The sequence below is a fragment of the Carica papaya genome, chromosome 1 (genome assembly GCF_054855325.1).
Source record: "Carica papaya isolate Zhongbai chromosome 1, ASM5485532v1, whole genome shotgun sequence".
Taxonomy (NCBI): Eukaryota; Viridiplantae; Streptophyta; class Magnoliopsida; order Brassicales; family Caricaceae; genus Carica; species Carica papaya.
The window spans coordinates 29,705,352-29,718,837 of NC_142309.1; the positions used below are offsets into that span (position 1 = coordinate 29,705,352).

Here is a 13,486-nt window from a genome sequence, read left to right on the forward strand (position 1 = left end):
AAGAGAGAAGACTCAGAAGTAGAAGAGCCCCTTTTTCTGCACTCTTCCGTTCAGAGAGAATGAAGACCGCCTCAATCTCTAGAAGATCGGAGCGGGACCAGATCCGATGGGCAATCAAAAAGAAAACCTTACCGGATCAGGATACGGCAGAGGCGGAAGGAGGAAAGAGAGTCTCAGCGCTTTTATAGAGGAGCTGAGCTGCGTCTCCGTGACGCAACCTCTAAATCGCCGCAAGAGAGAGGACTCGGAAGTAGAAGAGCCCCATTTTCTGCACTCTTCCCTTCAGAGAGAACGAAGACCGCCTCCAATCTCTAGAAGATCGGAGCGGGACCAGATCTAATGGGCAATCGAAAGAAAACCTTACCGGATCAGGAGACAGAAGAGGCGGAAGGAGGAAAGAGAGTCTCAGCGCTTTTATAGAGGAGCTGAGCTGCCTCTCCGCGACGCAACCTCTAAATCGCCGCGAAAGAGAAGACTCAGAAGTAGAAGAGCCCTATTTTCTGCACTCTTCTGTTCAGAGAGAATGAAGACCGCCTCCAATCTCTAGAAGATCGGAGCGGGACCAGATCTAATGGGCAATCGAAAACAAAACCTTACCGGATCAGGAGACGGCAGAGGCGGAAGGAGGGAAGAGAGTCTCAGCGCTTTTATAGAGGAGCTGAGCTGCGTCTCCGTGACGCAACCTCTAAATCGCCACAAGAGAGAAGACTCGGAAGCAGAAGAGCCCTATTTTATGCACTCTTCCGTTCAGAGAGAATGAAGACCGCCTCCAATCTCTAGAAGATCGGAGCGGGACCAGATCTAATGGGCAATCAGAAGAAAACCTTACCGGATCAGGAGACAGCAGATGCGTAAGGAGGAAAGAGAGTCTCAGCCCTTTTATAGAGGAGCTGAGGTGCGTCTCCGTGACGCAACCTCTGTGCTTTATAAACACGCGGAACCTCAGGGGCAGAAAAAAGGAAACCCAGAGACCGAAGATGAGGAGCGGCAGAGAGAGAAAATTAAAAAGATAAATATTTTTTTTACTGCCTTACTGAGTTTTCCATTAAAAATAATTTTATAAATAATTGTGAAAATATGTTATTATTTATACAATAATAATAACATTTATTCTTAATAAAAATTCATGTAACTTTTGTAATTTTTTATTTTAAATTTATAAAAAAATAAATTTTCAATTTAACTATTATCAAAAACATTTTATATTTTACTCACCCAACTACAAAAATATTTTTTTTAAATACAAATATTATAATAAAAAACCACAACAAAACAAACACCCTTAATTACAATACAATTTTTAATAATTCTTTTTTCTAAAAAATTTATTAAATAATACGCGTATTATTAAAAAAAATTTATATGTTCTATTAAAATTCTTTAAACTGTTATCTAATTTTAAATTATTTATTCTCTTAATCCTTAGAAATAATACTTACAGATTTTTTGCACCACCAAATTTCCTTTCAATTTCTATTCCTTCTCTGGCAAATCCACACAGACAAGTTGTCTGCTCCACCATGCATCTGTACAGTTTCACCGGTTAGGGTTCTGCCAAGAACCTCAGCAAAAAGGACAGTTCCAGTCTCCAACAACAGGCCTTCCCACAAACCACGAACTCCTCCTCTGCATCATTTTTCAAATCAATTTCCTCTCACTTGCAAGAAAATAAATTAAGGCAATTTTACCGACGAACAAAATCAAATCTACTTTCCTGATGTGGCTTCAAAATAAAGAACGACAACCTTTCTCACAAAAGATAAATATTGCATACCTCTCCAGCAAGCAAACTATATGCTAATTGAACGAAAATTATAATACTTCCAGGATGAGAAAAATGATCAAGTTTTATTGACAGAAGTCCCATGAATGTCACTCAGCAAATTAACTAATATCGAAACGATAATACAATAAGAGAATCTGATCTGCTTGCAACAATATTGATCATCCCATTAAACATAATTAAAACAAATAATTGCTCTAATTACACAGAACTGTTAAACGCAAACTTTCAAAAACCAGTTCAAAACCCATAAAGAATGAGGAAACTAATTATCACATTACTAACCTTGCAACCTAAAACTGTAGAGAGTGAGAAAATGGAGAAATTATTTACAAATGGACATGATCAATGCAAAACATAAAACTAATTAGCATGGCCAGAGTAGCGTCGCTCAATGCCGTGTTACTCAAAAAATATTGGCTGCTTCTGTTTCTTGATCTCGTTTTAGCCTATCCTAGCACACTACTAATGGGAAATAGAGGGCATCACAAATTCTATCCCTTGAGAATCAGAAACTTCTGTTGCTTAATGAGCCATATGGGTATCAGACACATTCTGATCTCTCGAGCTCTTAAAAGATAAAATAAGCCATAGTCCAACGTGCGAGTAGGACAAGGTCTATCTCATAAAATCACAGGTCTGATTACCTAGAAATACTACTTGATGGTGTTCTTGAAATTGGAATATGCACTCCTAATAAGAAAGTTTATAAGTTCCTAACTGATTGCATTCTCAATTAAAAGTAGTTATAACTAGACTAAAAATTTTGATCACAACTATTTGATCAAACCAGCGAACAACACTGCAAAAGAGTGATATATTTTTGGAAGCTGGTAAAAATAAATAATAATAAGGATGAAAGTTTTCATTTTAGTTTTAATTAAATTAAGAATGCAGTCAATCGGAAACTTTTGTACATTTGTTAAGAATGCTGTTAACTGGGCATGAATTTTAGTGCCTATATATATAATATATATATATATGGGGTAAAATTTGATTTAATAGCATTAACTGAATAGTATTGTCATATCCCATGTACTCGTGAATAATCTACATATCAATCAGGTAAGGAGAGCTAAAAATAAAGCTAAGCACAAGTTGAAAGTAGAGTGATGACTCCAAAAGTCTTGCAGGATTAATGTAAATACCATGAGAGAAAAATAAGAAAAATCTCATACCACAAGGAGCTTGTGCAAGCCAAGAGGAGCCGTTATGATGTATGATACACCGGGATACTTTTTTGCAGCATCAGCAGCTAAGGAAGGAATATCCTGGGAAACATGCAATTAAATTAACAAGGCATAATTTTAATATTTTTCACAATAACTTGAACAAAATGGTGCAGCCATTAATCAAGCATGTAGATTAAGGTCAAGGGAACAAAGAAAAAATATAATAAGTTACCTAATGACAGTGCCGTCCAGGAAAGAGAAAAAATTGGCAAACCAAATCAACACAATACACATACTAAACTGAATAAATAGCATCAGAGCTAGAGAATTGTGCCCATCATCTTCTCAATACTACCTGGGGGAAAAACATCTAGACAACCAAATATGGGCTTTAAGAAGATGTAGCTATGAGTATCTCAAGTGTGCTTCAAGACCATTTGCAACTTTATAACAGCAGAGAAACAAAGTAGAAAACCAAGTGGTCACAAGTTACAACTTTTCAATTTCTGCACATTTCCTAAAACATAAAATGGTATGATTCACATCCTTTTCAGATCAAACAAGCGAGAAGTACAATTTCTACCTTATGACATAACTAATGATACTTTAATAAATTAAATGCCCTGTTCTTCAGAAAGACCACTGCAGAACATCTGCAGGCTGCCACCATCATGAGAAGAATATAACATAGCACAATATGGGCAATTGTTTTTCCATGAGTTTCTTGTAAAATAAACAGAAAACTAGAGTTTGTACATCTAAAGCAACATCGAAGAATGAACAACCAAAATGATCTGGGCCAAACCGAGTTAAAATTATCAAAATGATACAAACTAAAATTGGGCAGAGTAACATAACTTCTACCAACGCGGATATGATGATTAAATAATGAGATAGAAAATATTAACAAATCAGACTTGGCATGCAGAACACCTGAAACCTGATTCCAACATCAGCGCATGTGAACAAAATTATCAAATGAAAAATCTAAAATCGGGTAGAGTAATATAATTTATACCAATGCGGACATGATAGATTATATAAGGAGGATGAAAAATTTTAACAAATCAGACTAGATCCAAGAAACATATAAACTATTTTCATGAATATACTAACGCCTATATCTATTGCTATTATTAATAAACTTTTCTTTCTTGATAATTTTTATTCTTGTAATTTATTTAGAGTTGTGCAAAAATAAATATTATCAAAACTAAAGTAAAAATTCATAGAGAATTTAAAGTTTTATAAGAAAAACTTATGTATGAGAAATCTTAACATTAATATAAATTTTTTAATCATAACTTGAGAAAAAATAGTTATTATCTAATTATATCAAAAGTTGTTATCAAAATATTTTAAAAAATATTATTTATCTATTTATAATATTCACATTTATAGAGATTATTTACAGCCTAATAGCACCTATTAGGACCGAAAAAAACTTGAGAGAAAGATGAAAAGAAAAAAACAATTTCATATAAAAGACACACATACCTTCAATTAGATCTTAATCAAACCCCTTTGATCATCTTGGTTTTTGTCACCATTGAGATATCAAATTCATCACCTACGTCTATTAAGAAAAGAGTATATATGCAAAAATACAATTTTTTAACAGTATTAAGTAGATATTAAACATCAACTTTAAGCTAAAACAATTAAAAAAAAATACATTTCATCATAATTTCTTCTTGAACTTTTGCAGAAAACTCTTGCAAAAACAACATCATAAAACGGTAAACCTCTTGAGAAAATATTTATCTGTAACTAAAATAAAAGAATTACATAATAACACATCACAAATAAAATGAGAAAAGTATGAGACTCCTTCAAGCAATCCGTTTGACAGAATTCATCATCCACTAACCTATAAACTAATTTTACCATTTCACAATCATCTTTAGCGTATAGAATTTGCGAAGAATACTGTTTTGTAACATTGAAAACTTCAAATTTATACATACAATACAAAAAGAATATAAGATCGACTTGGTTAAGATGGTTATGCACGAGTACTCACGTACATTTGAGTTTAAAAAAGTTACTAGTAAGATAAGCTCAAAGCAGGTATAGTTCTCGTTGAGAAGCTTCTTGACTGATTCTGAGGGTAAGTATCTTGATTCTTTTATTAATATTGGCTCAATGCCAACTATTAAAACATTTGTAGCAACTACTTTCAATAATAAATTTGCAAAAAAAACCTACAATATTAGTTAATAAGGTTGCATTAAAAATTCAAAACAACTCGGTGATGAAGAATAAGGCATAAACAGATACCGTCAAAATATTTTGTTCTTCCCAGTCTTGACTTCCATTGGAAATTGCCTGTTAAAATAACTAATAAGAAAAGATTAACGAAAGAGGAGATGAAAAAATAAATCTTAGAGGAGAGAAAAGAGGAAGAGGAGGAGGAGAGAAGTTAGAAAACTTGAAATTTTCAGCAAAAGTACCCTCAACATGTATCAGTAAAGAAGGTCGAGAAAGAGAAAGAATGGGAGAAGAGCAAAGAGATTTGATAAAGTTAATCACGAATACGAAAATATGATAACCATCAAAGGTTAAAAAAAAAATAATTATTTATACACATAAAATAAGATAATTAACTAATAAAAACTAATATTTTCTTATTTATTAATATTCAATTTTAAAATTTTTATAGCATTTATTTTTAATAATTATTTCATTTTAATTTATTTTCACTCAATAATAATAATATTTTTATAATAAAATATATCATATAACATCATAATTTAAACTAACAATTTCATATCTGTAATACAAAAAAAAACAAAAAAACAAAATAATAAAAACTCCAATAAGGGGAAAGAAAAAAAAATACTCAAATACTGTGGGGTCTTGATCAAGAAAATATATGACAGAAATCAAAACAAAACAGCAATAACACGAAGGAAAATATATAGCAGCAGCGTTAAAAGCATAGCGGTCATCCGCTTCAGTTGACAAAATTCATGTACCTGGGATTGAACAACTTTCTCAATTTGAAGTTTTAGGGTTCATTAGTCCACCGCCTCTGAGTATCATATGCAGAAACGGGTTTGAGGATGAGCTCGGTCGGATTTTGTAAACCAGCTCTTTTAAAGTCTTTTTTAGCGTTAAAAAAAAAACTGTAAACAGCGTAAAAAAAAAATAAAAACTGTCTCGTACAATATATATGATATAAACTATTTATATTATTCTTATTATTTTATTTTATTAACTAACCTTAAAATTAATACATATAAAATAATTTTTAAATTCTTAAAAATTTTAAATATAAAAATAATATTAATGTATTAATATTTTATTAAAAATAAATACCATATTTTAATTTTTATAAAAATTTCCTATTTAAACATTTTAAATTTGAAAATAAAATTTAATTTTAATTTACCTACAAATTTTTTAAAAATGTTTTAAATATTACAATACTTATTAAATATCAATATTTATCTTAAAAATTTTATTATATAAATTAAAATATATTTATAATTCTATATACGATAAATTAATTAATATTTTCTTATTTAATAATACTTGTTCTCTGACAATATTATTCTATTTTTATAATAAAATATATTATTTTAGCTAATATTGTTATCTTATATACATAAAATAAAATAATAAACCTATAAAACAAATATTTTTACATTGATTTAAAATTTAAATTTGCATAACATTTTTAATTAATTCTTATTTATTTTCTGTTAATATTATTTTTCTTTTGTAATAAAATACATACTTTCGAATTACTATACAATCAACAAACACTCCTAAAAATAAATAGTAAAAAATTATAAAAATACGAATTAATAAATCACATAAATATAGAGTAATACATCCTAAAAATATGCAGTCATTATATATTTTCAAAGAAATTAACGAATTAGGAAAGAACATGAACAAAAAGATAAATATGTAACCCACTGCAAATTTCAACCATTAAAGAGGCAATATTGATTGATCATCAATCAGTAAAAAAACTATATGTAACATTTTTTTTCAAAAAAAAAAAAGAAAAACCTACCAACTAAGAAGAAATATGTAAAAGTTTGACCAATAATCTGTTTAGTTCAATAATCCTTGTAACTTTTTAGGAAGAAAAATTTTTAAAAATAAAAGAAAAGGTAAAGATGTTTTTGCTCACATTTGGTTTATCTTAAATCTTTATGGTGACAGGATGATTGGATCAGGCTGAATAGGGGAGGTGCAGAAGGGAAAGAACATATGATTAACATGCAACGAAGGACAACAGATGAAAATAAGAAATCAGGAAAGAAAAAAGGGAAAAAAAATCCAAAATAATGTCAACTAGGACGAGAATTCTATTAGTTTGGTAAAATTAGTTTTGATGAAAAGTCTCCACTAGATTTCAGTGAAGATAAGGCTTAATAGTTTCAAGATGCGCTTAGCCTTATTAGACCAGCTTAAATTCATATCTCAGCATGTGTGAAGAGCAGAAAACATAATTTAATATATGAGGCAAACACCTCAATTACCACAACTGTTGCAACGGGGTTACCTGAATTACTAGTTGAATGGTCTTGCGTAATTGCCATGGCAGCTGCAACAAAGCTTGAGAAAAAGGAAACCAGAACAAAATCCAGGACATGTTTAGTGGAAATGTGCATCAATCTGACCAAAGAAATTTTCTAGACATGTAATTGCTTTAACATATATATTTCAGACACGAATACCTCATAAGCAATAGATCAATGCAGAATAAAGTTCAGATATCATAAATTATGCTATGTAGTGTTGATCTGGTAAATCAATAGCAAACATCTAGAACCCATAAAAAAAGAAGAAATGTTTAGTTCCTTCCTGGTAAAACAGGTCCTTAGAATCAAAAGTTAAGGACACATCATAGGTTTACCAACATGGTTTCTACTTCCATAATTGCAAGTATCTTAGGAACCTGAAACTACATGTTTAATCTTTTGATAAGAGATAATGCGAGGAGAGGAACTCAAATTTAGGTTTATGCCCGAACTGACTAGCCTGCTAGTGCTTTCGTTATTAGTTCGTTATGGGTGAGGCTTCCAACATTCTGCGGGATTTATTGTAAGTTGTTCAGTAAGGATGCAACTTCACTGAAGAATATATGGTTATTTGGAACATTTTATAGTGAAAAATTACTCTGTTACCATGCATGTCATTCAAGCTGCTTACATTTTGTGCTGCTTCAAGCATATGCCCTTTATCATTCATATGACAGGTCACAGGAATCCTGAAACGTAACTTTAACATCAGCACATGTGAACAAAATTATCAAAATGATAAAAACTAAAACTGGGCAGAGTAATATAACTTCCACCAACGCGGATACAATGATTACATAATATTAACAAATCAGACTTGACATGAAGAACGCCTGAAACCTGATTCCAACATCAGCGCATGTGAATAAAATTATAAAGGGCATATGCTTTAATTAAAAATTCACCAAGCGTGAAGAGTAAAAAACGTAATTTAAAAAATTAAAAATTATAATTAATTATTATTTAAGAATATTATTTTAATTTTAGTAACTTGAGATTTTTATTCTTATTAGGATTTCTAACATTATTAGTGTTAATTTCTCATTTTTATTAAGATTAATATTTTTAATTTTATTAATTTATTATTTTTTAATCTATCTCTAGTTAGAAAAAGATATTTAAAGAAAATAATACAATCGAACACTTAAGTGTGATTCTTAAAACGTCTTAAATATGATGTTTAAAAAACTCTAGGTGCGATGTCTCATTTTATTTCTAAATCCCTGATTAAACAAATCAACATTATTTGTCCTACATAACAAAAATATCAGATGAGGTTGAAATTACTTTTTTGATGTCATCTGAGGCATAATGGCTTGAAACAGCGACGGGGCAAATGCACGGGGGCACAATGCATTATGTACGCGCTCACTGGTGAGTGTGCTGGTGGGCTTGCGTAGAGCACCCAGGTCCATCACTGCTGCACCCAAACAAAGTGCTGATTTTCTGCATGACGTGTGTATATCCCAGCAAATTTATTCCCCTGGGCTCCCTCCTTCCACACCCCAGGTACCTGAAAAATTGTTTCCTGGCAATTTAATTGCCCTTTTCTTTGTTCGGTTTTTTTTTTTTTTTTTCTTTTCTTAATTTTTTTTTGTGGTTTTAATTTTCAGAAGCCTCGAGTAAAAAAAATAACAGAATGAAGAAAAATCTTACCAGCATAGCAGAGATAAAACCCTCTTCTGTCCCCCTCCGCCCCTATAACAAATACAAGAAAAAAGAAGAAGAAAACCAACGCAAATTCGAAAATTTCAAAAATGCTAAAAGAATATAATTGAATGTGACAGCAAGAAATGGGTCACAATAAATGAAGTAAGTTTCTCTTTGATTACAAAAACAAAAAAAATCCTCTCAGTAAATAGCTAACATTAATTAGATCAGCAACTGAATTCCAAGCAGTTACTAATAATGGTCGTTCGTTTTCTCTGTTTCACTATAGTCGAAGAAATGTATCTAACATAAATCTATACAGTCATTACCTAATGTACCACAACAACTAAATAAAAAAAAATCATCTAAGAACCTTCCATTTGCATCTTTGACTAAACTCATTGAACAAAGTCATGCAAATCAACAAATGGATTAACTAAGTTCTCAACATTTCCAGTGAAGAGATTACCTTCTACAGGTGCTGCATGTTAACTTGTGTAAAACCACATAGCCTACCACATTAGATCAGCCATTATGCCAACTTCAACAGAAGAAGTGACAAGCCTGCCGGTGCGCAAAAAACTAAACAGCACTCTTGAGCTATCAGGATTCAAACTAACAATTTCATCTCAATAATACAAAAAGAAAAAACAAAATGATGAGAACTCCGACAAAGAAAAAAAAAAAAAAAAATTCACATACAGTGGTCTTGATCTAAAAAACATATGACAGGAATCAAAACAAAACAACAACCATACAAAAGAGAATAGATAGCAGCATTAACAGCATAGCAGGCTTCCGCTTCGATTGACAAAATTTACGTACCTAGAATTAGGCGACGAAGGCAACAGCCTCTGTCGAGAAAATTCTCGCTTTCTCAATATAAGATTTTATGATTCATGAGTACGTAGCTTCTGTTATATAATAAGGATAAGAGATGGGGGGTCGGCTGCATTTTCCGAGCTTCACTCTTTTAAACAATCCCCTTTATAGTAAAAAAGAAGAAGTTATAAATAGGATTAAAAAAAGCCATCAAATATATATAATATAATTATATTACTGTTATTTTTTTTATTAACAAATAAAACTGAAAATTAATATATAATATTTTCTAAAATAATTTTTAAATTCTCATAAATTTTAAATAAAAAATTTCAAGATGTGTTTTAGTCATATTAGACCAGCTTTAATAACAAAAAATATAATTTAATATATGAACCAAACACCTCAATTGCCACGCCGTTGCAATGAAGTTACCTGAATTACTAGTTAATGGTCTCGAATAATTGCCATGACAGCTGCAACAAAGCTTAAGAAAAAGGAAAACATAACAAAATCCAGGACATGTTTATTAGAAATGTGCATCGATCTGACCAAAAAAATTTTCTAGACATGCGAATAGAATTTGTGATGAATAATAGTGGCAAGATTACACATTTTAGCATTGACAGCTGCCTTTTCTATTGGTACCATGATTTACTAGCAAAAGAAGCAAACTCCAACCCCTATTTTTCTTTTATGCTTATCTATTTTTGTTCTTGGAGTTTCCTGCATTCCCGTACTTGAAAATCTGCATGCAAAAGCAAAATAGTTCTTAATTGATCAAATCACTAAAAAAATCTCAGAGGCTTGTGGCCATCAGGTGGACCAAGAGCCTTGGTTTCCCCAATAGCAACAGATAAATATAGCATATACAGTGTCTCCCAAGATGCATTTGCTCATAATATTTTACTCTCTCTTTAACTCACATCCTTCATTGCCAGGCGGCTGCTACTTGCGACAATTCCTGCACTAATAGTGTCACTAATCATTCTAGTTATTGGCCCACTAGTGAAGTTGAGCACAGTTATAAATGCAGCAACGCCAACAGCTTGTGTATCACACATCTGCGGCCTCGTCATGGCATATGGGCCAATTCCAAATATCCTCTGCACTGTGATCTTCCCTACAAGGGTGTGGCATTTGCATTCCTATCTGTGCCACGATTTTTTGGGTCGGCAACATTATTGTGACATACGCTCTGCCTGCAATGATCAATTCAAAACGCTTAGCAAGCGTCTTCAGCATATATTCGATTGTGTGCTTCATCTCTTGGATCTTTGTGTTCCTGAAAGTCCCAGAAACCAAAGGCATGCCTCTCGAAGTCATTACAGAGTTCTTTGCTGTTGGCACTAGACAAGCTGCAGCTGTCAAGAATGAGTGGTTGAAACAGTTTGTGGGCCGTTTTTCTTTTATTTTCTTTGTACTTTACCGCAGGTATCGATGAGTGCTAAAGGTGTCATACAAGAATACCTTTGCATAGAGCATTGTTGAATAGGAATGGGTGCTAAAGGTGTCATACAAGAAAGGGTCATTGAATTTTTCTCCATGCAAAAAACAACAACAAATAATTTTTTCTGAGTAACGTGTCATAAGTAGTTATCATTATTAATGGGACAAAATTTGAGTAAATATAACTCCAATAAACTTTCGCTCCTAAATAAGAAAGCTGACACACATAAAGAAATTACTTTAATATATATATATTTCAGACCTTAATAACTTAAAAGCAATAGAATAACCCAGAATAAAGTTCGGATAGCGTAAATTCTGTTATATGGTGTTGATCTGGTAAATCAATTTCATATTTTCATATGAGCAAACATCCAGAACCCACCTCCAAAATTGTCAAAAAAAAAAAAACAAAGAAAGGTTCAAATCCGTCCTGGTAAAACAAGGCCTTAGAATCGAAAGTCAAGGGCGCATCATAGGTTTACCAGTATGGTTTCTACTTCCATAATTGCAAGTATCTTTAGCACCTGAAACTACAGGATTAATATTTTGATAAGAGATAATGCAAGTAGAGAAACTCAATTTTAGGTTTATGCCCAAACTGACTAGCCCGCTGGTGCTTTCACCATTAGTTCATTATGGGTTAGGCTTCCGACCTTCTACAGGATTTACTGTAAGTTATTCAGTACGATGCAACTTCAGTGAAGAATGTATATGGTTATTTAGGGCATTTTATAGTGAAAAATTACTCTCTGTTACCATGCATGCCATTCAAGCCGCTTCAAGCTTCCTCTCTACTGCCTCATGCTCAGCCTGAATACGAAATGGAACACCATGCTCCTGATACATATTGTTTTGTGCCAGAGGTCTAATCAATGTCAGCTGCAGTGGTTGCAAAAAAATGATTGGCTGGAATCCATCTGGTTGTATTGGGGTCTACATCAGGAGGTATGGAATCCGCGTCCTTAAGGAACACAGTTGGTCCCTTCCACTGGTATGCTCTAGATCTCCTTTTCTGATGGAAAGCTTGCTGCTGTTGAGTAAGAGTAACTGGAGCTATGCGATACACTTCTCCACACATCTCTACGGTTGAATTTCTCTTACCGACCTTGACCAATGGATTATTAAACGGGAACTCATCTTTGAGAGGATTTTAGCTGTGAGAAAAAGCACCATTTGAAAGGATAAATCAGAATTTATATAACAGGTCATGGGACCAAATTATGACAAAATGGCTAGCAAGCGGAAAACCTGAAACGTGATTGTAACATCAGCACATGTGAACGAAATTATCAAAATAATAAAATTTAAAATTGGGCAGAGTAATATCAACTACCAATGCCGATATGATAATTACCTAATGAGATGAAAAATATTAACAAATCAGACGTGACATGCAGAACACCTGAAACCTGATTCCAGCATCAGATCATGCGAACAAAATTATCAAATGAAAAAGCTAAAATCGAGTAGAGTAATATAAAGGACAAATGCTTAACACGCAATGAAGGACAACAGACAAAAATAAAACATCAAAAAAGGAAAAAAAATTCCAATAATCTAAACTACGACAAGAATTCTACTAGTTTGGTAAAATTAGTTTTGATGAACGGCCGCCCAACCGCCCCGAGATCTATTTATCAACAAAAGATCCCTAGTCATGCACAAAATTTGCAGGATATTCACTGGATCAGTCCGCTTATTAAGAGCCAACGTGGTTGCCATGAACTCCACTGGAATTGGACCACGCTAAATGACTTATTTCCCAAGACGAAAATCCACCAAAATGGAAGTTCAAGCCATAAACTTCCGTTCCAACACTACACAAATTGCAGATACAAATACGGGACGACAACCCTATAAAATAAAACTCGGTAAGAGTAAAAACTCCATTCCTGATGATGTACACGGAGTAAAATCACACTCAGAAGCCACGCAGCCGCACTCGTCGCCTGCATAACCAGCAACGGGAAGAAACCTCATTTGTTCCTTTCAATAACACGTCTCTAGTAAACAACAACAAAGCAGGACCGATTGCCTCTTTTACTATTTTCCAAGAAAGATAAGTT

The 13,486-nt window shown here is 32.7% G+C and overlaps 1 protein-coding gene and 1 non-coding gene across 12 annotated transcripts in view; both read right to left on the reverse strand.

Annotated features, from left to right (window-relative positions):
- The window catches only part of LOC110818244 (uncharacterized), a 43,407-nt gene that overhangs the window by 20,707 nt on the left and 9,214 nt on the right, over nucleotides 1-13,486 (reverse strand). For 3 of the 11 annotated variants that reach the window (XR_015814206.1, XR_015814205.1, XR_015814203.1), the window contains 11 exons: nucleotides 10,895-13,369; nucleotides 10,404-10,716; nucleotides 9,616-10,131; nucleotides 9,153-9,194; nucleotides 8,784-9,009; nucleotides 8,128-8,185; nucleotides 7,478-7,530; nucleotides 5,236-6,083; nucleotides 4,453-4,531; nucleotides 2,962-3,054; nucleotides 1,440-1,626 (listed from right to left, as the gene is read on the reverse strand). The gene's annotated coding sequence lies outside the window, so the exon portion shown is untranslated. Of the gene's footprint in view, nucleotides 1-1,439; nucleotides 1,627-2,961; nucleotides 3,055-4,452; nucleotides 4,532-5,235; nucleotides 6,084-7,477; nucleotides 7,531-8,127; nucleotides 8,186-8,783; nucleotides 9,010-9,152; nucleotides 9,195-9,615; nucleotides 10,132-10,403; nucleotides 10,717-10,894; nucleotides 13,424-13,486 lie in introns of those variants that run through there. The other 8 variants (XM_088210336.1, XM_088210332.1, XM_088210333.1 and 5 more) reach the window with 6 other exon arrangements.
- Nucleotides 7,357-7,479, reverse strand: LOC148270537 (small nucleolar RNA snoR77). Its single transcript, XR_015816108.1, has one exon. It is a non-coding gene; the product is annotated as a small nucleolar RNA snoR77 (small nucleolar RNA).